The sequence below is a fragment of the Microtus oregoni genome, unplaced genomic scaffold, assembly GCF_018167655.1.
Source record: "Microtus oregoni isolate MIOR12 unplaced genomic scaffold, Mior012 000009F_ref0000495, whole genome shotgun sequence".
NCBI classification, from domain to species: Eukaryota; Metazoa; Chordata; class Mammalia; order Rodentia; family Cricetidae; genus Microtus; species Microtus oregoni.
Genome location: NW_024543068.1, coordinates 40615984 through 40639938, shown reverse-complemented (window position 1 = coordinate 40639938; position 23955 = coordinate 40615984). Strand labels below are relative to the sequence as shown.

At 43.5% G+C, this 23955-nt stretch overlaps 1 protein-coding gene and 1 long non-coding RNA gene across 6 annotated transcripts in view; both read left to right on the top strand.

The window, feature by feature from the left end:
- Positions 1–18259, top strand: part of LOC121452088 — a 103599-nt gene extending 85340 nt beyond the window's left edge. The window contains exons 3-4 of the long non-coding RNA XR_005974812.1: positions 8345–8481; positions 18186–18259. This is a non-coding gene — a long non-coding RNA (uncharacterized LOC121452088). The remainder of the gene's footprint in view (positions 1–8344; positions 8482–18185) is intronic.
- Positions 18260–19413: 1154 nt separating this feature from the next.
- Positions 19414–23955, top strand: part of Arhgap5 (Rho GTPase activating protein 5) — a 69417-nt gene continuing 64875 nt past the window's right edge. For 3 of the 5 annotated variants that reach the window (XM_041658489.1, XM_041658488.1, XM_041658485.1), the window contains exon 1: positions 19876–20026. The gene's annotated coding sequence lies outside the window, so the exon portion shown is untranslated. Of the gene's footprint in view, positions 19490–19634; positions 19672–19875; positions 20027–23955 lie in introns of those variants that run through there. The other 2 variants (XM_041658487.1, XM_041658486.1) reach the window with 2 other exon arrangements.

Sequence of the window (23955 nt, the reverse complement as noted above, 5' to 3'; positions counted from 1 at the left end):
ACACCCTCTGTGCCCACCCTCTGTGCACACCCTCTGTGCACACCCTCTGCCCACCCTCTGTGCACGCCCTCTGTGCACGCCCTCTGTGCACACCCTCTGTGCACACCCTCTGTGCACACCCTCTGTGCACACCCTCTGTCCACCCTCTGTGCCCACCCTCTGTCCACCCTCTGTGCACACCCTCTGCCCACCCTCTGTGCCCACCCTCTGCCCACCCTCTGTGCACACCCTCTGTGCACACCCTCTGTGCACGCCCTCTGTGCACACCCTCTGTGCACACCCTCTGTGCACACCCTCTGCCGCATATCAGTTCCTCAGTCCTAGGCCTCTTCATGCCAGATTGCCTCCCTCCACAGCGCCTCTCTCAGCGGACCGCGGTCTGCTACCATAGCACTGTGATGTGTGGTGTTTGTTGCTTACATTCATCAACGGCCGGCAGCTGGCTGTGTCTTGATTTTCACATCTCAAAGTCAGCTTAATGAGTTGGCCATCTTTAATAAATATTAAGTATTTTTAATTATACCATTAAGTATATTTTTATCTAAAGAAGGAAATGTCTTAGCAGTCCCTACCTACTTTACGTCTACATTAAAGCTGTGTTCATTTCTTTGCACATACCGAGGTGACTGCTTACGTGTCTCATGCCGGCCCATGGTGACTGCTTGACTGCCAGCCTGCGGCCCTCTGGAGAAGTGGACAGTTCTCCTCTGCCATGTGCTCTGCCATGATGACTCTTGTGCCACCACAGGCCCCGAACGACCATGGAACCTCTGAAAACCCAGCCAAAATAAAACTCTCCTCCTTGTAACTTCAGTATCTCAGGTGTTTGTTATAGCCACCGAAAGCTGTCTTGCAAGGGGCAACTAGCCTAAAAGACTACTAGTCTGCAATGGCTGCTGCTTGATTATGTGGCTATGGGTCGCACCATGGAATCGTGGCAGCAGCGGTCACCTCTCACTTCATAACTTGCTGGATTCTCACTTAGGTCATAGGAGGAGTACCAGAGGTTTGTCTCAGAGTTCTCTGATGAACTGGTCTTGGACAAACCGCATACCATTTTGGTTTGTCTAGGACATGCACTGGCTTCCCGAAGTATGCATGTGTATATGTGTGTGTGTGTGTGTGTGTGTGTGTGTGTGTGTGTGTGTGACAGAGAGAGAGAGAGAGAGAGAGAGAGAGAGAGAGAGAGAGAGAGAGTTAGTTTAGGTCTGAGTGCCCGTATGTTTGTTAAGATGAGCATAAGAATAAAAGTGCCTGTATCAAGATTAAATATGCTATGAAAAGTATAAAATAGTGGCATTTAGAAAACAAAGTTAAGTGTGTGCAGTGATTAAACTCAGGCAGGATTAGCAACTACTTAGGGTTCAAGATTAGCATAGAAATTAATTTCCGAGCAAGCAGGTCGTCTTGTTTCATGTAATTGTTTCCTATGCGATTATGTAAAGTTGAAATTAATTGCTGAACTTTTTCCTTTTAGCTTTAAAACCTCGTAGCGCTTCTCAGCGCCTGGTTCGCGTCTGTGTCTAGAGTCCCATTTGGCATCTTCTTCATCACGCACTTCTAATCAAGGGCCTATTTATACCCTGTCGAGTTCCTGACTAGTTCCTTCTGACCCTAATTATCTCACGCAGCACTCTGCAGTTTATATCTCAGCCATTTCCTACTCGGTATATTTTAGGAAGATCCTTCTCTGCTGACTCTGCCAAGCGGTCCCGGGAAAGCGACTTGAGGAGGCCGCTCCTCAGCTTTGACTCTGCAAGGCTTGATCAGGACAGGGAGTCGACTCGGGCTGCTCTGCAGAGTCACCTTCTGCGCATGCATCAATCTCCGCCTGGCAGATGGGCTGTGAGGGGCCGACCCCGCACAGGGGCCGACAATATGGTTCAGTCCTCATCCTTCATTCAGGGATGACACGGGTGAAAGGAAGAAAAGGCGGGGTGACAGAAGTCTCTGTACCACACTGTCGGCGTGGAAGCTTTCTAGGTTTAGGGCCCTCACCCGTTTTTCTCTTTTCCACCGCCTGTTAACTCCTGGACTTCCGCCTGCTTTTCTCGAACGACTTCTTACCTCCTTGTTCTAGGTGACACTTTTGGGATGTATAAGTGATAACATCTCATAGATAACCGAGGCCAGCTTCATATCTGATCCTGCTGTCTCGTCTGCCTAGTACCAGCCTTGCTTCGGTGTGAATTTTGTTATTACTTCTGGGTGAAAACAAAGCACATGATCTCGTTTTAAACCCGAGAAAATGACGTATCCTGAACCATTCTCTGGCTCTGAATTGAAGCGACTTCCCCTGGCACATTTGATGCTCCTTTGTTCCCAAAGCATTGGCTCTCTGACTTCTTAGAGGAAAAAAAACTTTACTTTTCTAAATTCCTGTTTTAAAACAAAATGTGTTCCTACAATCAAGATTTGCAATGATGATATAGTGAGGAATAAAAATTATTCCTATGGCCACCTAAAATAGCCACCGAGCATTCAAAATGATCAAGAAGAGAGAGACGTATGTATGTCACTTCAATATGTATTGTGCATAGAGTCATTGGAGTATGGTACTTTATAGCTAAAACATGGCCAGAAAGGAAAAATAAATGCTATCAGTAATTCTAGGATTATATTCCTGAGGAAAACAAACATATCAGGTAGGTCTATAGATACTGACTAAAATGTAACTGTGTCCTTTAATTGAGAATTAATTAATATTTGAAAACTTGCTAAAAACACTGACTAGAATCTTACTGGCTCATATTAATCTCAAAAGTTTCCCGCAAATTCTCCTTATATAAGCAGTATTAATATAAATATTTTAAGGTAACATTTTAAAACATGGACAACCTGATACTAAAGCATTTTTGTCTAAACCATTTATAATCAAGTAACAAAATCTGAGTGTCAAGAGTCATCAGACATAAAGAATTTATTGGGGGGATAAAATCGCCTCTAATCGTTATTTCAATAGCTTACTCGTTGTTACTAAGGGAGTGTAAGCAGGTTCTCTTTGCATGTTCTTTTTTAAATTTGTTTATTTTATATCTCAATTGCAGGTTCCCCTCCCTTCTCTCCTCCAAGTCCTGTCCCCTATCTTCTCCCTGTTCCCACCCCCACCCCCAATTCACTCCTCCTCCATTTCTGTTCAGGAAAGAGCAGGTCTCCCATGAGATCAACAAAACATGACACATGAAGTTGCTGTCAGACTTAACACCTCCGCCTGTATTAAGGCTGGGCAAGGTGACCCAGTATGAGGAGTAGGGTCCCAAAGCCAGTCAAAGAGTCAGGACAGCCTCTGTTCTCGCTGTTAGGTATCCACAAGAGGACCAAGCCACACAACTGTAACATATATGCAGAGGGCCTAGGTCACTCCCTGGCTGTCGGTTCAGTCTCTGTGAACCCCTTTGAGCCCAGGTTAGTTGATTCTGTGAGTTTTCTTGTGGTGTCCTTGACCCCTCTGGCTCCTACATTCCTTCCTCTCTTCTACAGGATCCCCCCAGCTCTGGCTAAGGCTTGATTCTGCATCTGTTTTCATCAGTTGATGGAGCTTCTCTGGTGACACTTGTGCTAGGCACCAATCTGTGGGTAGAGCAGAACATCATTAGGCATCGTTATATTGACATTTTTTTCTCCAGTCATGTTTGGTTCTGTCCTAGGTCTCTGGGTCATCTACCCTGTGTTCCTAGGAATCATTTCTAGTGACAACATGGTTCTGAACTCCATTTCTAACTTAATATGTGACCTTTTCAACAGACCCCAATGTTTATAAAGCATTTCATTGTGAGTATTTCTGTTATTCAGCCCAAAGACATACAGGCACTGATTGACTAAGCTCAATATGAAGCATTAAAGATAGACAGGCTGGGGCTGGAGAGGATCTCAGTTGATAAAACGTTGATCATGAGAGCATGGGGACCCGGAGTGGATCCCCAGAACTCATTGTTTTCAAATGGTAAGAAAGCCATGCTTTGTCATTGTTTTGTTTCTATTTGTCAACATTTTTAAAAATACTGTATGGCAACCATTGTGTTTCTGAAGTGCATATGAAAATGTCAGCAACTATGGCACTGATTATTAAAACATTGGATAACTCAATATATTACAAGTATTGGAAAGGCATAATGATTTCAGCTCATGAATTCACATTAAGGTTATAATTAATTATGGGACCAGAGACTGGCCATGTGGATGCAGACATCACAAGCCACCCCGGAACAGAGGCCTTCACTCTTGCAGTGTTCACAAGAGGACTGGCCACCATGCGGGTTTTCTAAGCAGCAGACAACCTCGGCTTTTAAAGGTACATGCAGAAGACGCGTTGATTTTAGTGGAGATTCTTCCCTTGACAGAAGTGTCATAGGGACATACACTTAGGCTTTCATCTTGATTCAGTCAGCAGCGCTCGACATTTTAATTTTAGTTAACATATAAAAAGAGCTACATATTAACGGACTGTCACACAAGGTTTTATTCGTATGCAATCTTCTAATCAAGGTAATTTATCTCCTAAAATGTTTATCATTCCTCTGTGATGAAACTGTGGCCAAATCTATTCTTTTAACTTTTCAGATACATCTAGTACTTATCAAAGCTACAGCCACTATGCAGTAGAATGCCAGATTCCTTATCTCCCATATAACAACATTTATTGACCAGTGTCTCCCTGTCATTCTCTCCGCTCTGTTCTCCGAGCCTCTGGTAACCACTGTTTGTCACCTTCTCTGTGATCCACTCTTTCAGATCCTAGGAGTGGTGACCGAGTTCACACAGTATTTGCCTTTCTGTGTCTAATTTCTCTTCACATGACAATCTCCAGTTCTATTCATGTTATTAAAATGAAATGGATTTCATCCTTTCAATGGCCGAATAGTATTCGACTTCTCATTTGCTTCATGGTCCTTCTTTCAGTTGGTGGTCAGGGATTTCTGTTTCTTGGCTCCTTTGAATGATGCTGCAGTAAACATAAATATGAGGCTATCTTCTCAACAGGTCGAGTTCATTTCATTTGAATTTATAACTAGTAGAGGTGTTGTGTATTATATAATAGCTGTATTCTTAATTTTTGGAAGGAACGTCATACTGTTTTCCATATGGGTGTGCCAGTCGCTTTCCACCAAGAGTGGAAAGGGCTCCCTCCCCTTCCCTACGTCCTTGCCAACACTTCTGACTTCCGTCTTTTGGAAGACAGTCTTTTTAACAAGCATAAGGTGGTGTCTCATTGATGCGCATGTTCTACAGTACTTTTGTAACAACAGTGACGAATCCCAAGTAACAAAAGTCATTTTTAGTAAAAGAGCCAAGCAGAAGGCATGATACTACCTAACCTCAAACATATTAAAAGCTGTAGTGATCAAAGTAGCATGGTGTTTGCATAAAAACAGATATCCATAGATCCAAGAAAGAAAATAGAGTGCCTAGAAGGAAACCTACAAATCTGTAATGAGCTGGCCTATGATAAAGCGGCTGCAGCCATGCATTGAGGAAAGAGATAGTCTCCTACAGAAATAGTTCTGGCAAAACCGGGTCTGTGAGCAGAAGAATAAAGCTAGACATATCTCTCACCATATTTCAAAACAAGCCAAAACAAAAAACAACTCAAAATAGATTAGAAACTTAACTGTAGGATATGAAACTCATCTGAATCACATCAGACTAAAAATATTTTGCATAGCAAAGAAAACAGTCAGCAAAGCAAAGGATGGGGGACAATATTGGCCAAGTGCAGGATGAATAAGAAACTCAAACAATGCAATTGCAAATAATCTAGTTGACAAGTGGGCATGTGACCTAAGATATTGTTCAAAAGATGTACACCTTATCAACAAGTATGAAGCAGCTCAATGTCACTAGCGCCCTGGTTTTTAAACACCCAACCAAAGCCCACAAACCCCAGCGGAATCTTAAGATTCCACACTGTCAGGATACTCCTCCTTCTTTACAGCACTGCAAGCTCATCTTCCTGTGCTCATTCCTCACTGTGTCCTTTGTGGGCTTAAAAAAATGCTTTCCTTTTCGGGTAAAAGCATCCATTTCACTTCAGCCCTGTGGGGCTTATTCCCCCAGATTAGTGTGCTCACGTGGTCCCATTAAATTACCCTCAGTGAGGGGACAGCAGCACAGAGTGTCCCGCCACCAGTCACAGAAAGTAAGGGCGTGGCAGAGAATAGACTACAACCTCGTTGCCCTTCAGCAAACCATTTAGACAGCGGAAGGGCTTGAGTTTCCTCTGTGGGTTTGATATTCGCCTAGGAGGATGTCCCCTATCTCCATTCAAAAGAGACTGACCCTGGGCCGGGAGTGGTGGCACAAGCTTTTAATCCCAGCACATGGGGATGTAGGGAAACTGAGGCAAGTAAAACTATAAAACTCTGTGAGTTTGAGCCAATCACCAGATCATAGAGCAGAGGTTCTCAACCCCCTCCTAATGCTGCGAACCTTCATGTTGTGGTGAGCCCCCAACCATAAAATTATTTTCATTGCTACCATGTAACTGTAATTTTGCTACTGCTATGAATTATGAATCGTAATGTAAATATCCGTGTATTCCGACAGTCCTAGGAGACCCCAGTGAAAGGGTTGTTTAACCCCCAAAGAGGTCGAGACCCACATGTTGAGAACCCCTGATGTAGAGAGTTCTAGAATAGCCAGGACTATGTAGAGAGATACTGTCTTAGCTCAGAGAGAGAGAGAGAAAGAGAGAGCTTGAGCATGAGAGAGCGCCAATATGTGGAAAACGTATCTCTCTATTTCTCTTTGCTGGTGTTTCTGTTCCATTGGGCCTGGTGGCACAAGCCTGTTAGTCCCAGCGTTCACCAGATGCAGGCACAGGATCAGTACTCCGAGTAGTCCTAAATTACTAGCAAGTTGGAGCACAGCCTGGACTACATAAGACCGTTTCAAGAAATTAAAGCTGCAACAACAACAGTATTTGGGTTCCAAATAAATTTTTTGCTTTAAAGGAAAAAAAAAAATCGACATTTTTAGGCTAAAAAATTTGACCACGCACAAAACCTGGTTTTTATTTAAACAATGTGAGACAGCATATGTCGCTGAAGAAGTGTGAATGTTATTTGTATTAGATCATCTAGTACATGGATAAATGTCATTTTTCAATTCTGGGCATTTATACATGCGAGTTCCTTTAATAGACCTGACATTTTAGCTGTTTAAATAGACTATGATTTCTATTCTCCTTACCGCTGTAACTCTGTGGCTGATATTGCTCACACACCCAGAAGGACTGGCTGGGTGAGAGTTCTGTGTCCTGCTTATCTTGAGACTTCTCCCCCATCACTTTCCCTGGCCCGCCCTGAAGGAAACTGAAACAGTCTATGAAAGAGGGGTGGCTGTCAGGAAATGGAATCTGTGGAATGCCCTTATTCTGGATGAGTTGCAGGCTTCCAAATTCCACAAAAACCCAAATAAAAACAGTCATACGCCAGTTAAAACAAGACCAGACAGCCTCAGAGTGGCCTCCATGCCTCTTGGTGGCATGGCCCTAACTTGAACACTGCCAAAAATCAAAACCACGAGACTACGACTCTGACAATAGAAGAGGAAACAACAGGGTTCCTTCAGAGGGCCTTGGCATTCGAGCCATGAGCTCTGAAAGCACCCTCAGCGTGGAGCTATGTGAGTGCATCAGTGGTCAGTTCGGCGGAGGAAAAATTACCAACCCTCACATTTTTCGTTCTCCAAGAGATCTTGCTATGCTCGTTGTGTTTAAAACGAGAAATCATAAATGATGAAACCATTATAGTGTGACAGAAATTGAAAGGTCTATTTGTTCCTCACCAAAAGCCACAATCTATAGCTCTCCATCTTACTAGTCCTAAAACAAGAAAAGGAACGTGCAGGCAGGAATCGTGCCTCTCCTTTTTCCTATCCCAGGCAGTGGGTATGGAGTGATAGTTCTTCAAGGAGAAGATGACTCAGAATAGTGCTTCAAAGAAAAAGTTTACGCAAGACTCAAAACTTGTGATGATATAATGTCTCAATAAATACAATAAAGGATGTTGAAAAGAGGCAGATGTGATTAGCATGTGCAGTGTTACAAAATAGCTCCTGTTTTCTCAAGTCTAAGAAGTTTAAAGATATGTGATATGTATGTGTAAGATACAAAAGGTGAGTACATCATTTTACAGCCAGACATCGCCACTGTTAATGTTTTCATTTATTTTCCTTCAGGTTATTTACTTATTCATATTTTTATTTTTTTATGTAAATTTTATACAAATTTAAAGTCATAATTGAATTTTCGGAATATACAAAACCCTAAGTAGAGCATTATTTCAGTAATTAAAGATTAACTAGAACTTATTAACCTAGAGAAGTAATACATTTCTCTTTTCAGTAGTCAGAGCTCCAACCTGCTGGGCATTGATGCAGCCTGCAGTTCCAACACTCAGCAGCCCGAGCAGGAAGAACTTGTGTTTCAGGTTACCCTCAGCTATGGAATGGTAGCCTGCCTGTCTCAAGGCAAACAGGATGGTAAGTAACCTGTCTCATGGCAAACAAACAAGCAAAAATAAAAACGTGAGAACCCAGAGTTCTCAACCAAAGTAAACAAAAACAATAAACCACAGGGATGGAGAGATGGCTCAGAGGTTATAGCAGCTGTTCCTCTTGCAGAGGACCTGTGTTCCAATCCCAGCACCCACATAATGGCTCACAACCATCTTTAACTCTAGTTAAGATCCAGGGTCTCTGATACCCTCTTCTGACCTCTGTGGGCATCAGGCACACACATGGTGCACAGCCATGCAGGCAAAACACTCTCATACACATAAAATAAACATCTCTAGCAAAACAAAACAAAAACTCCAGAACAGAGGAACTTAAATAAGAGTTGGGTCAATTTGGTAGAAATAACAAGGAGATGAGGAGGCGTTCTGGATCTCTAGATTGTCACTATTCGTGAAGTGTTTGCGCATTGTGTATTCTTTACATTTTCAAATGAGAACACTTCCTTTTCATAAGTTACAGTGTATTCCCTGTGACAGTACACTATTCAGAGCTGAGACTTCAGGACCTGCTTTGATTTACAACCCCCTTTGCCAGGGAAAATTTCACACAGCTAGAGTATATACAGGTTTATAAAATAGGTATGTGAGTCAAACATTTATTTATAAATCATAAAGAAATGTATTTTATAGTTCCTTGATATACATATAATTTTATTAAGGGTAAACAAATGTGTATGCTAATGAGCTGGGTCTGCCAGCTTAATTAAGTCTTGACTGAATATTCAATACTTCAGGACACAGAATATCTTCAATGCTATTTAAAGTTGATCGATATTTTGATTTTATAATAATCAATGCCAAGAATTCTGCATTGCATAATTACACAGTGTAAAATGTTTAGGGTCACTTCAGGAATGGTTGGAGATTCTGTCCTTACTCGCAAGCCAAAGATTAATTTAATGATCTTTTCGTGGAATGCCAACAGCAATTTTTAAATTAAGCATAACACAAGATAATCCAAAGATAAACTGATTTGATATTCACCTGCTGAAGAATGAGGGTTGGAAAACATTATAAGTCGTTTCCTGTAATGAAATTATTATGTTTCTATAAAAGCAAAATACTTTGTTGCATGCAGTGAAAACATGGCCATTCATGTCATGCTGTGGTCTGGAGGTTGAGTGGAGGCGTTGTTTGGCACGAGAACATGTGCCTTGTGAGGTGACAAGTTGTGTTAGGACCTGGACTGCAATGAAGTCATGCGATTCTGCATGGGGGAGCACTGCCACAAACAGCTTCAGTGGATGCTTGAATTAACTTTTTGGTCATTGTATATTCAGACATTTTGGTATGGCTGCCACAGTTTCATGACCCTGACATTAAGTTTCATGACTTCATTTGGGGTTGGACCCTCCCTATAGCTTAAGAAGTTGGGTTCTGCTGGGTGGTGGTAGCGCATGCCTTTAATCCCAGCACTTGGGAGGCAGAGGCAGGCAGATCTCTGTGAGTTCGAGGCCAGCCTGGTCTACAAGAGCTAGTTCTAGGACAGGCTTCAAAGCTACAAAGAAACCCTGTCTCGAAAAACAAAACAAAACAAACAAACAAACAAAAAAACAAACAAAAAAAGAGTCTGGGTTCTATGCTGAAACAACTGTTGAGAATACTTTTGCAAATATTTATTATGGGGATGATTTTGCTTAAAATGTTTACCTGAAGGGCAGGTTGTGGCAGCATCCAGAGTTGCATCACGAGTTGACTAATGAGATGATCGGGAGAGTTAGGAGTTTTACCCTTATGTAAGTTACAAGAACTGTCAGCAGCCCGTCCCATTGCAAGGCAGATCCACAGAACACTGTCAAAACCAGAACTCCTTTATCAAAATTGGTATGACACTTGGGATGTGTACCAAAATAACACGAACCCGCAGGCCATACTGAAGATGTACACACAGGAAATCAGAAGTGAATAGCCAAACTGCAGTAACCTATTTTCTTTCTCATCTCTAAACCACGGTGGCATATGGTTTCTTTGGAGCCAAGACATTGCCTTGTTCTGTAAAATATTCAAAGGTATGGCTGTAGCAACTGAAAAGATCACACTGAACCACTCGAAAAGTGTGCTTGGCTTACAAGAGCTCAGCACCTTTCGAAGGCACTGGCTGTGACTCGGGTACCAACGAGATCGGCTGCAGTCCACTTGTTTCTGACCCCATGCCTCAGAAACCCTGCTCACAGCTATGATATTGCGATGAGGCTCCCAAGAGTAAGTGGACCCAGATGCATGTTCACATATGTTAGCCCTTCCCTGAGACTCTCTGATAGAACGACTATTACTATTCCTACAAACAGATAAACAAAGAGCCAAACAGAATGAGTAACACACAGCTATCCTATTCGAGCAAGGAAGAGTAACAGAAGAAAGTCTGGCTAACCAAGCCCTGTTGAGGAAGACTAACTCTAAGAGTGCCCTAGAGACAGAGGCATCACTCAGCGATGTTCCGTCTTTTACAAGTCTAGAATGTTGCTTAGAAGAAAAGCACTGGACACTTATACATGGGAGTGAACTGTGTAGGAAGCATTACCGGGAAAAATGGAAACCTAACTTTATCACTGTATTAAACAAACTTTTAAGGCTTTGCTTCAAAAAGTCAGCATGACAGACAGTGTAAGCTCTAAAGAGGTTCCACCTCAATGATCAAACAACAAGCCGGTTTAAAAATGGGCAAAATACGGAAGAAATGCATTAAAGAGATACCAGTGACTAATAAACACATTAAAAGATACTCTGCATCATTTACTTATCAATAGACATTCAGGGTCAAACAGTAATGAAATACGACTTTGCACCTATTAGAAAGTCTTTAATAAAGGCCTATAGGTGTATAATCACAAGTGTTGACCAGCGTGGGGAACAGCTATAACGTTCACACATTGTGGGTAGAAGTATAAAATAATCCTTTAGAATATGTTTGAGATTTTCTTGTAAGGTTAAACATAAAGGCTTACCATAAAAACCTATCAACTCTGCCCATTTAAGAAAAATTAAAATGTATATCCATACACATATTTGTATGTTATCATTCTTAGTGCTATTGCCCACAGAGGGCAAATGATGGAAACTATTTAAATATTAGTTAGCTGGCGAGTGAACAGAGAGACTGGAGTAAGGTCACACAGTGGAATGCTACTCAGTAATGGGAAGGAACTACTGAAGCATGCTAAAAACATGCATGAATCTCAAAAGTATCAAGCTAAGTAGGAGACACGTCCTTAAGATCACATATGGTTTTATGCTGCTTACATGACATGTCCAGAATAAGGAAATATCTGGGGGAAAGTGCATTAGTGGTTGATGTGGGATTTTTCTCTGTATGCTGTGATATGCTGTGATATAGTTTTTGTGATTATTTTGGGGATGAGCAGATGGAAACGAACAAGTGGCCCTCCTTACAACACGTGGTTATCTGGATGTAAGAATGGAAATGAAACTTATCACAAATGGGCAAAAATGGAAACATGTAGCTTGAATAGATTACTAATGTGGTTATTGGGACCCAGAATGGGCTACTCAGCTATATTGCTTGGAGGCAGAGTAATGAATGAATTTGGGAAGTTTGAAGACCCATGATCTTAGAAAATAAAAGGTAATTTTGGGGGAATGAAGGTACAAATCAGTAGATCTTACAACATGAATAGGCAAAGCTTGTTCAGAAAGGTCTAGAAATCCAAACCTAAAGACATGGAGTTTAGGAACAGGGGTTGGTTATGATTTGCTTATGTGTGTGTGTGTGTGTGTGTGTGTGTGTTTTCCTAAGAGAGGGTTTCTTTGGGACCTGTCCTGGAACTAGCTCTTGTGGACCAGGTTAACCTCGAACTCACTCACAGAGCCTACCTCTGCCTCCCGAGTGCTGGGATTAAAGGCGTGTGCCACCACCGCCCAGCTGCTTGGGTTGTGTTTTGAGATAGGGTTCCACCCTGGAGTTCAGGGTGGCCTGGCACCCACTCAGTGGTGCAGACTGACTTTGAATGTGTAGCACTCACTCCTTACCCTCCCGAGTGCTGGGATTCCAGAAGCCACCTCGCGTCTTTTAGAACCGAGGTTGACTGAGCAGCCGTTCACCTGGAGTGAAGGGGAGGAAGTGGAAGGTCGGTGTGTCACTGCTGTTATAATTTGTTTCTTTTGGTTAGTTCTTTATCTTTGTGGAGAGGGAGTGTACTAAGAACAAAACTGAAAGGGAAGCCAAAGCCAGGAGCCACAGCTTTGTCCCGGGTGTGGCGGGGTGTGGCTGAGAGTCACATTCACAGTAAACCAGGAAGAATTGAAGCCCGGTCTGTGGGTTCACTGCACAAGACAACTTCACCAAATAACACCAGAGTGGAGAAAGGATTGCTTCCAAAGACCTCTGAAGATCCTAACAGCAAACATAGCTTGAGATAAAATTCGACTTTTTTATCTGAGGTCTTCTGCTTTCCCAGTTCAGTAGTCTTTCATGACAGATTTGTATAATTCCTTTGCACTGTAGTAAGATCTTTCTTTCTTTCTTTTTTTCTTTCTTTTTCTTTTTTTCTTTCTTTCCTTCCTTCCTTCTTTTTTTTTGTTTGTTTTGCTTTTCAAGACAGGGTTTCTGTAGCTTTGAAGCCTGTCCTGGAACTAATTCTTATACCAGGCCTCGAACTCACAGAGATCTGCCTGCCTCAGGCTCCCGAGTGCTGGGATTAAAGGCATACGCTACCACTGCCCGGCTCATCTTCTTTTTCTTATATTTTTGGTTGTGAGCCTAGCCTTTAACAGCTGAACCATCTCTCCAGCCCTCGTCTTCCTTTCCTTAAACTGGTGCTGCGTTCAGGAGCATGCAGAGGCAGAGAAGAGCTGCAGAACAATAGCCTCCGCTTAGAGAAGCAGCCCTTATTGACCTGGGATGGTGGCATGCAAAAGTAAGCCGTGTGTGACAAGCCTACATGGAGACCATCTAAATGAAATATATTCTATAGTGAACCTTCCTTTCCAAAAGAGAGAGATGGGAATTCCTGGAAGTATCTGCTTGCTTTGTCAGCATTTGTGAAAATGCTACTTTTACAAATATCTATTAGATGTTTGATGAGGCCGTCTCCAGTATGTTTGAAACAGGGTCTCATGTGGCCCAGACTGGCCTTAAACTCACTGTGTACCTGAGGATAATGTTGAACTCCTGATCCACTTGTCTGTGCCTCCCAGGTGCTAGGATCACAGACACAGATTGCCACATTGGCTTATGTGGGGTTAGGGATTGAACCTCATGCATACTAGACAAGGGCTTTACCAATTGAACGACATCTTCTGCGTTGGCTGATACTACTGACTGGTAGACTTCAGAATTTAAAAGTTGAGTCCTCAAATACAAGTATGTTCTTCAGTCATAGTTCATTCCACGGAAACTTTAAAAAGCCATCAAAGCAATGTTACCTAGAATCACCGTGTGGCAATAATGTACTTATTACCGCTGTTTCCTTTTGTCAGAAGTTACCATAAACAGAACCAGACAATGCCCAAAGTGGCCAGCCTGTAAGAGACAAAGAGAGAGATGGGAAAGCGAAAAGCTAGAAGACAGAAAGTGGAAAGAGGGGCTGGAGAGATGGCTCAGCGGTTAAGAGCACTGACTGCTCTTCCAGAGGACCCGGGTTCGATTCCCAGCACCCACATGGCAGCTCACAACTGTCTGAAAATGCAGTTCCATGAGATCTGACACCTTCACACCAATGAACATAATAAAGTTAAATAAAAAAAAAGTTTAAAAAAAAAAGAAAGTGGAAAGAATACCTAGCAGGTGACTAAAGGCATAGAAAGACAAGACAAGTGAAGGAAAGAAGGAAACTACCATTCCACAGTGCAGATTAAATAGTATCATATTGGGCAATAATGTTGCCATCTTGTTTGTGAACATTTTCTTTCTCCACAAACTATTATGGTGTTATTGCTTTTTAGTGAGACTTCACTCTGCATAAAACACTGGTGTTTTTCTTAGTGAATATATAATTCTAAAATATAACTTTAAATATTTGTTTACAGGGCTAGGTGTGTGGATAAATGATAGTGCACTTGCCTAGGGTTGTGAGTCTTTGGATTCCATCCTCAGCACTGCAGGGAAGATGAAGAAGATGATGACAACGACACTGAACTCCATTTAAATTCAATCTTGGAAGAATTTGACTTATTTTACTTAAGGAGCACATGAAATGTTTCAAATTTATTTTTTACTTTATCACTTTTATTTTGTCATGTTAATAAAAATCTCAGGATTGATAATGTAAATACTTTTATGGGAAAACTAAAAAGCAACCCTCTAATAGCCATTCCTATTGAATCACTACGAACAAGGGTGAGAAACCAAGTATGTGACATCGACCTGCCTGTCCGGGGTGGTGCTGAGGAGGAAGAGAAAGCCTGATTATGAAAAGAATTTGATTAATATTCCTTACTGTCTAACAGTACTAAGGAGGAAGAAGCATTCAGGGCTAAACATGGATGAGACATAATGAAATTGTCTCAAAAGAGTATTTATAAATATATAATAGTTGAGCTAGAAGAATCATAATATTTTTGGTTTTCTTTTTTCCTTGACAAAATGCATAGGTATGGACAGGCAAAGCAAATATTTACCATCTACTGTAGTTTATAGTAAGGAAAACTGATAGAGCCTTAATTGCAGAGTGATTAGCTATCTTATTGTTGATTAGAGGAAGCTCTGATGCTGCACCAATTCTTTAGGACGTTCCCTGATGTTTCAGATCCATAGTTATTTGTTGCAGATGTCTCATCTCACCTACCAGAGAGATGTGATATGGAGAAGCGTGGGCTGTACATTGGGAAGGACAACTAAATCAACGTTTATGCTTTTTTTCCCCTTAAAGTAATTATCTCAGCTGGTACTTGAAAACATAATAGAAATCCTTCTGTTAGTAATAAATCCCAGGAATCCATAAAACCTAGAGTGTTTCATATTAGCAAATATTTACTAAGCTTTGAACCAATAACCACACATTTTATCATTGTATGGAGCCAGATACGCATTCATAATTCCCACCCAGAAGAGCTCACAACCTAACTTTAGTCTACACTAAGGATGAGAGAATTCTCAGAAATTATAATAATGTACGGTGACCAGACAGTCACAATACAGCTTTCTGCTTCTCGCTTACAGGATTTGGGAATGACAGAAGAGACAATCTAAGAGAGAGAATCTGAATCTGTCACTTAGTCACCTTTTCAATTATTTTTCAGCTTTATAGGGTTAACCTTATTGGGGTTGATTAAATTCAAGCTGCGATCTTTTATAAAAACGCAATGGAGGGTCCAGATGGCCTAACAATACTCCCTTTGTCAGGGGAAATAGCTTGAAGACCTTTTTATTTTGTCTAATTAAAGTATTTGTGCTGGTGGGACCTAAGTGAATTATTATTACTTTAAGAGAAGTCTACATTACAAATATTCATTGTAAATAGTGATTGTTCTATAGTAGAGTGCTAACTTTGACAATCTCAGTTATGTCCTAGGACTAGAGTGTCAGGAACATGACATTTTGAAGCTAGATTCTGATACCATCTTTGGGATTTCAGTCTGAAAATATGGTTCTGGAGAGTCAACAGAACGAGGTTCAGTGGAACAAAAAGCCAGAAAGGTCAATGCAGTAGTTTCTCTCTGTTCCATCCCCATACTCGTGATTACCTTAACTCTTGTCAAAATATTTCCTACGTTAACAGCCAAGATGTAATTAACACTCTTTTCTTCATGTTGAAACTATCGTTGGTAGCAGTAAAACAAATACAAGGGAAGCCCCGTGCGTCTTAACTCAGCAGATGGCTGCAGGGGCTGTTTGTATGCCATCGGTTGCCCACCTGCAGGAGGAAAGCCCCATCTTGCCATGCCATTCCCACGTCACCAGTCTTCACTGTCTGAGGCAGAGGGTGCTAGTGAGGAGAAGGGGATAGGCAGGAGGGTTGGGCACAAACTGAGAAACGCCATAGGAAAGGGGACAATAGGCTTGGATGTGCTTTTGGTGCAGTCATTGCTCTCCTTATTCTCCATCTCTGTGTATTTTGTCTGTAATCAAGACAACATTCCGAGATAGGCTCTTCTCTGGAAACTCTGTGTCAGCTAGGCAAAAATCCTGGTTCCTGTGTCACCAGTGGCAAAGTCCTACCTTTGACTTTTGTGTGTTCTTGGTTGAGGCTACCAAAGACAATGCTGTTATGATCAGAGACTTCCAGCAGGGGGTGTAACTGCTCCTATAGGGTAAGTTCCTGTGAGGACATGGTTCATGCATTTCCAACAGAGGTGGAATTATGGTAACGTTTTTTATGACTGCCTTACCCTTTGGTTCAAAAACGACAATGTATATTAATATTCTGTTAGGATAAGTTGAAGAGATAGAAATTTGTACAGATGAATATTTAAATTAAAACCCTAAAATGCCTGACTGGGATGTTATTCTGCCTTTTTCTTTGTCCCAAAGTAAAAGAAGAACAAAGCTCTGGGTGATTTTAATTATCCAGTACACCAGAAGAAGTGCTTACATTTAATTCCAGATAAGGAGTAAAGAGGCAAGAAAGTTGGGTGCTATTTGTTTCGGCTCCCCCATAGCACCCCGAGTGAGTTTAAAGAACCATTTCCTCATTTTTCTGAACATTGTCTCTTTTGGGTGGGTAGGGTGAGTGTTTCAAAGCTCAGGATTATACATACACCCTTTAATGCCCCTTACCTAATATAGACATTATCAGTCCCAGAACTTTGACCTCTAATACCCGTTTTCAGATTTCTGAAGCAACAGAAGACCGCGCTCCATTTCTTAGAGAGAAATAGTGACATAGGGACAACAGCAGTGGTGACTTATGTAATTAGTAAGTAGTTTATTAATAGTAATGAGTCAAGTCTTGAATGTCCATAAGTCAGGATGGATGGTGCAGGACAAAAAATGCCAGCTATGAAAATTATTGCTTGAAAACCAAATTGGGGGGGGGGGTTCTTTACTAAGAGAAATGAGATTTCAAGTCCTTTTTGCCCCTAGTATCATGTCCTACAGCTGAAAATTACACCTTCTTATGCTAATGTTTTCTTTATGAGCCCTGATTTATTTGACTGCAGATATGTTGATAAATGCCCATGGTTAGAGATTTTTCTGGTTGTTTAGAAAGTAATTCCAAAATTGTCCTATTATGGGTACCCTATAGTACTAATATCTTATTCAGGTTATCTTTTTTAGTTGGCTCCAAGCACTGTTTATGGGCTTTTCGTATAAAAATAAGACATACACAAAACACATTAAGTTCAAGCCTATATAAGGGATTAGGGCCTCATCTTCCAAGTGTTCTTCCCTCCCCCCCCCCCCTCAACCTCTCTGTTACTCCATCGCTGTCGGGGTCGGTGGCAGAAGATGCTCTTTGGCGGTCCTCCCCTTAGTTTGTAAGCATCCACACACACAACCTCCTCTTCTGTTCTTAGTAACATTCGGATGCAGCAAGGGATGGAGTCAGATTTTAGTCAAGCCTTTTTAAAAGGAGCAAAATTACCGAGAAATTAGGAATAGCTTTTCTGCTCTTAAACTATTTTAAGTTTACCTTTGAGGAATATGGACAGTGTGGGGACACGAAGGAAGGAACAGACGGCTCTTTTGTCAGAATATTGTGACAGATACAGGGACAAATATCTTCTAAACCAATTTGCACTAACAGGCAGTTTTGTTTTCTTTCCCGACAGTGTGTAACTATACTTCTGGATGGTAGCAGTGACGCCATTTTAACAGTAAAAAGCAACATTGGCAAGCTTCAGACCCTATGGAGCCTGAGAGGAACTCGGATTTTAGATCATCTTCAGACGTTTACTGATGATAAACTGTTTCCAGTGCAGCAAACAAATCTTCCCCCAAAGAGAAATTCTCCCTCAAATTCCTTTACAAGAACCAATGAATTGGAGCAGATTAGTGTTTTTCCCTCATTCTTTTATCTCCTGGCAGCTCTTGTAACATTTCCGGATAAAATTGGGGTGACCTTGGGAAAGCCACAGTTTCTTCAGAGCTTATTATAAAGGCCATGGTTCCTATCGCTCATTCTCTCCACTTTCTATGCACAGAAGAAAAATACATGGAAAGCTGAACGTACTCCCAAACTTGTGATATTTCTAGAAGTCTCGAAAAAAGGTTGAATACATTTTAAAGCACTATCATGAAAGCCAGGAGGCAGAGAGTTTCTGAAGTTGAGCTGATTGTGAGCTAGGGCCCTTGGGACCACCCTAAACCACCAAAATCTTGGCGTCTCGCTCAACTTCCCTAAGAACGGCCAGGATCAAGGGCCTGTGTCTCTGTGTCGTGCCCAAGGAGAAAGGACTCCTCTCGCCTCCGTCTAGCTCTGGCTTCTGGCTGAGAGTGGGACACACACACACACACACACACACGGAGACAAGTCCCTGCAGCGGAGCTCGGAGCTCCGGTACATTCTTTCCCCTTTGCATTCCTCAGTGCTCAGAGACCTTGACCCTAAGGCTCGGAGGGATTTAATCTCCGAGGAGCGTTCGGCGCCCGTGCCATGCCTCGCAAAGGCTCATACAACATTCAAGTTCCTTTGCAGGACTCCGAGTTACCGCCAAACACCGGAACGGAGGCTGGGGAGAGGGCAGGGGAGGCTCGGCCACCACGCAAGGCGTGCGGCGGCGCCTAAAGCGTGGAGGATGGGACGGAGGAGGAGCAGAACGCGGAGAAAGGGGAGAGCGGAGAAGAGCCGCTCACGCCAATGGGTAGCAGGGAAAAGGTGAGAAGGAAGGGAGTAGGAGCGGGAACCAATGGATGGCGGAGGCGGAGACGGGGGGGAGGGGCGGAAGCCAATGGGGAGCGGGGGCCCGAGCGGGGACGCGGCCCAGCGCGCTCTCTCGCTGGCTCTCACGCGCGCCCCCTCCCTCCCTCCCTCCCACCCTCCCTCCCGGCGCGGGGGCTCGCGCCTTCCCGGTTCCCGGGAGACGAGGGCAGGGGCGGGGCCGAAGCGGGAACGCGGTTCGGGAGGCGTCCCGAGGTGAGCGCCGCGGGGCTGGGGGGCGGAGGGGGGTTGGGGGGGATTCTGGGGCGGGCGCGGGCACGCAGGCGCGCCCCCGTGCTGCCCGCGCCGCCCCCGGCCGGGTGTGTGTGGCTCCGCGGCCGCGCGCGTGCGCGTGCGTGCATGCGTTCCGGCGGTGCGCGCCCGGGAGAGATGCTGAGGTAAAGTTCGGGGAGAGAGGGAGAGATCCGTCAGCGCGAGGAGCCCGAGTGGCCGCCATTACTGAGCCCAGCGCGACGGCGGGCGCGGGGGAAGGGGGGAGGGTCGGGGCCGCCACCGCTGCTGCCGCCGCCGCCGGCGGGAGGGCGGGCGGGTTACCAGGCAGCGCGAGCCGCGGGGCTCGGGCTTTCGGGGCGTGTGTGTCGGCGAGGGCGGGGGGAGCGCGCGGGCAGCGAGAGGCGAGCCGAGAGTGGAGGAGGCGGCGGCGGCGGGAGCGCTCCCCAGGAATGTCGCTGCCGCCGCCACCGCCGGGGCCGCTGCCGTTGAGGAGGCGACGGAGGAGACCGGCGTTGTTAGGTAGGACCTGGAGAGCCGGCTGCGCGGGGCCTGCCGCTCCCCTGCCGCCGGGGACCCTCGCCCGCCCGCCCGCCGCCGCCGCCGCCGGTTGTAACCAGTTCAAGGGGCTGGGGCCGGGCGGCCGGGTCCTCGCCGGCCGGGCGGCGGCGGGGGGGAGCCGGGCGGCTGAAGGGCAGAGAGGCCGGAGAGGGGCCGCTTTCTCCACAGGTGACCGGGCCGGGGTCGGCGGAGGCCTGCTGCTGCTGCTGCTGCTGCTGCTCGCCGAGCTCGCGCCGGCCCCGCCAGGCGTCCGCGCCCCGCGCCACCTTCACTTGTCCGGGGGCCCAGAGGGGGCGCGGGGAAGGAAGGTGGCGGGGTCGGCTGGCTGGGCGGCTGCGGTTAACGAGTTCCACCTGGGAAGGCGGGGGGCGCCGAGCCGCGGAAACCCGATCTCGCCCTGCAAACTTAACCGCCTGCCTGCCTGCACCCCGGATCGGCCCTTTCACTTTTTTCCTCCTTATCTGCTCGGCTCCTCCCTAGGTCCTCGACCACATTCCCGTCTCCTAAGGCTCGGGCTGGGGAATGAGAAGTTGCACTGCGCCACCCAAACACAGGACTCCTTCCCCGTCGTTTTGGCCGCTCCTGGGCTGGAGCTTGTTGTGATCCCGAGTTTCTCTTCGTGGGAATAACCTCTAAAAATTTTCCCTCGGTTCCCAGCAAAGAAAAGTATCGGGGTGGGGGCGGGGAGCGGCTCGGGAGCGCGCGTGCACTTATCCACTCAGAAATACACCCGCTCACACCCTCCCTCCCTTTCCAGCGTTATTGGAAATGCAAGTGAGGTGCAAACTGTGTGTGGAGCCGAGGCTGAAGGGTGCTGGAAAGTAAGGGCGAACTACTAGGGCGGCTGATAAAATGCCGAGAAAGTTGTAGGGGAGACGCGTACATACTTTTCCCATATGATGGAAATCCAGTTTGGGCCAGCGCTTAGTAAAAGAGAAGTGAAATATACTAAGTCAAAACCAAAATAGTGAGACGAGAGGATTTTTGCAAGCCTTTCTAAACTTAATTGTTATCAGTCTCCTTTTTCTTTTGTGAAGGTGGAAAGCAAGGGCACTTTCCCAGATGTTCAGGTGTGAGGCAGTGGAGTGCCCCTCGGTTGGTCTTTGTGCTTGTTGCCCTTGTGCAGGTGTTGGGGGGCGGTCATTGTCCAGTCTGCTTAAATCTAAAACCCACACCCAGTTTGAACAGGATGTTAGGAGATATTTGCCTACATCGAGGAGACCCATGGACGAGTTCTCTCAATCTCCATTTAAAACGATTCTTCCGGAAACCATTGCATCCAGATGGAACTGTTCCCGAAAAATATTTTGGTTTCAATACAGACTTCAGTAAAATGAGTTCGGAAATGTTTTACTGTTAGTTCCAGTTTTGCTGCATGGTACTCCCTTTCCAGTATTTTTACATACTGGGATTAATATTATAGGGAACCTGCAGCTTCCAGAGAAATTTTGCTTTAATTTTAAATTTCTCATTTTGTGCTCTTTTATCTTTTGTAATTGATCCACATTTGTCCAGTCTATAAAAAGTAGAGCAGAGGAAGGAAGTTCTTAGTGTGGGTCACAAAAATCTGTTAAGGCATTAGAGAAGTTTCTATAAATTGTGGATTGAAAGGTTAGAGATCTATGTGCTTTTTAGCTTCAAGAAATTGATCTGATTGACTTAAAGCAGAATCCAATAGTATTGGTAATTAGATAACTATTGATTTGGTTGTCCTCTTTAGGCTACATTCTTTAATCCAGGTCAGCATGCCTTTACCATTCTTTGTATATTCATTATTAAGAGCGTCAGGAGTGGGCTTGGTTACATGTGGACAGAAAAATACTGCCACACAATTATGTATATTTAAACTATTTTGGCAGTTAGATATTTTCTTCTTACGCTGTTAGACTTTGAAACCAGGACCTTGAACACAGAGCTACATCTCCAGCCCCTGTGAAAATCAGTTCAGTATCGCAATATCTTAGTTTTCTTACATGGTATTTTACCTTGACTGTTTTGGAGACCCATCTTCTTTTTTAGAATGGTAGGTGTAACACACATTTTTTTTTTTTTGACAATAATTTTCACGTTGAAAGTTAAGGTTTTCTATGAAATGCTGTGTTTCCTTTTTGGGTGATATTGGATATGATTCAACTTAGGTTCCTCCCCCCCCTCACACACACACACACACACACATACACACAGCTGGGAATTGAACCCAAGCCCTTGAGCATAGTAGGCAGTCACTCTTACTCTACCATAGGAGTTAACTTTTTGTTAATTGAACAAAAGTGTGTTTCATGAATACTATACTAAACTTTTCCAATTGTTTATTTGGATATATAGTTTTTTCTTTGCAAATCAAGAAGGCACTGTGGTTAATTGACTCAAGAAGCATTCTATAGTGTTGTTTCGTGTTTGTAATATTCTTTAAGTACAAGAAAGAAATGTGTCTAAAAGAATAGTGAAGAAATTTTAATAAAGTCATATATCATCCATTTGGTAGTTTGTGAAATGAGCAAGGCTTTGTTGATTTTATCAAACTGGGGGACAATATTAGAGTGTGTTGGGTTGGTGTAGAGCATTTATACAGCAAGTATGTACACCGCCCTTGGTGCCTTCCCTAGAACTGCAAACAAACTGGAATGAAAGGTTAAAGCATTTTTAAAAACCAGACATAAGAATTTGAAATACGTTCTTTGAGTTTCATACCTTCCCCTGGATGCCTTGAGACTTCCTCTGACAAGTCTCCCTCCCAAACTAAGGCATTTTCTGTATTTAACACATGAAAGTTAGTTTACATTAAGTGTTAAAACCTCTGATTTGTTGTTTATTAATTTGATTATTTACTTTTAGCACTTAACGTGCCATGGGGATAAAATGATGAGCTAGAGGTTAGGGTAGTTCAGACTTTCGTTAAGAAGTAATAACTGTAAAGGACTAAGTAGATAAAGTACCCAAGGTATAGAAAAGAGAACAACTCTTTCCCTCATTGTCTCTTCGGGAATTCTTCACAGAAGAAAACATTTTGAGTTCTTTTTATTCTCTCCGTGTACTGGAAGCTGACTCTCCACAAGGCTGTTCAGTAAAATAATAACTTTTATCTTACCCTTAGAACTAGAAGTATTAGGAAAAGTTATATGTAACTTTTATTTCATGGTTAAAACATGGGTAAAATTTGTCACTTAGGTTTATCTCAAGCTTTTTTTTTTATCATACAGAGTTACTGTCAAACATTTGTTTTTTTCATAACTTCAAATTAATCTTGTTAAACCTTAGTACATTTATTGTGCCTCTGGCACTGTGAGCAATACAAGAAAGTAAGTGTGTTTGGAGTATAGTCTTAACTCTTTAGAGTTTATTTATTTTTAATTTTGAAGTCCCCTCTCCCACCTGTTGATTTGTGTATGCACATGTGCATGCAGATGCTCTTGGAGGCCAGAAGAGGGCATCAGCTCTCCTGGAGCTAGATTATTGGTGAGCTTCGGCCTCTGCAAGAGCAGTACCTGCTTCTTAACTGCTGAGTCTGTCTCCACCCCAGAACTTACAGTTTTGTGTGAGAGAAAGAATTTGAGACATGGAACAATATAAAAATAGTTAAATGTGAGTCCAATACAGAACAGGTGAGTTTGACAACAGGATAGTACATTACTAATTTAAAATTTGCTATAAAGGGTTGGAGATTGGGCTCAGCAATAAGAGCACTTGCTGCTCTTCTGGGATTCTAGTCCCAGCATTCGTATGGTAGCTAGCAACTATCTGTACCTCCAGTTCCAGGGGAATCTAATGAAATGACCTTTGATGGCCTTAGTGGGCGATTCATACACATCAAATAAGTAAGACTTAAAAAACTGCATACAATGTAGTATAAAGAAATTTCTACAAAAGAGATGCTATCTGAAAGTAGTATA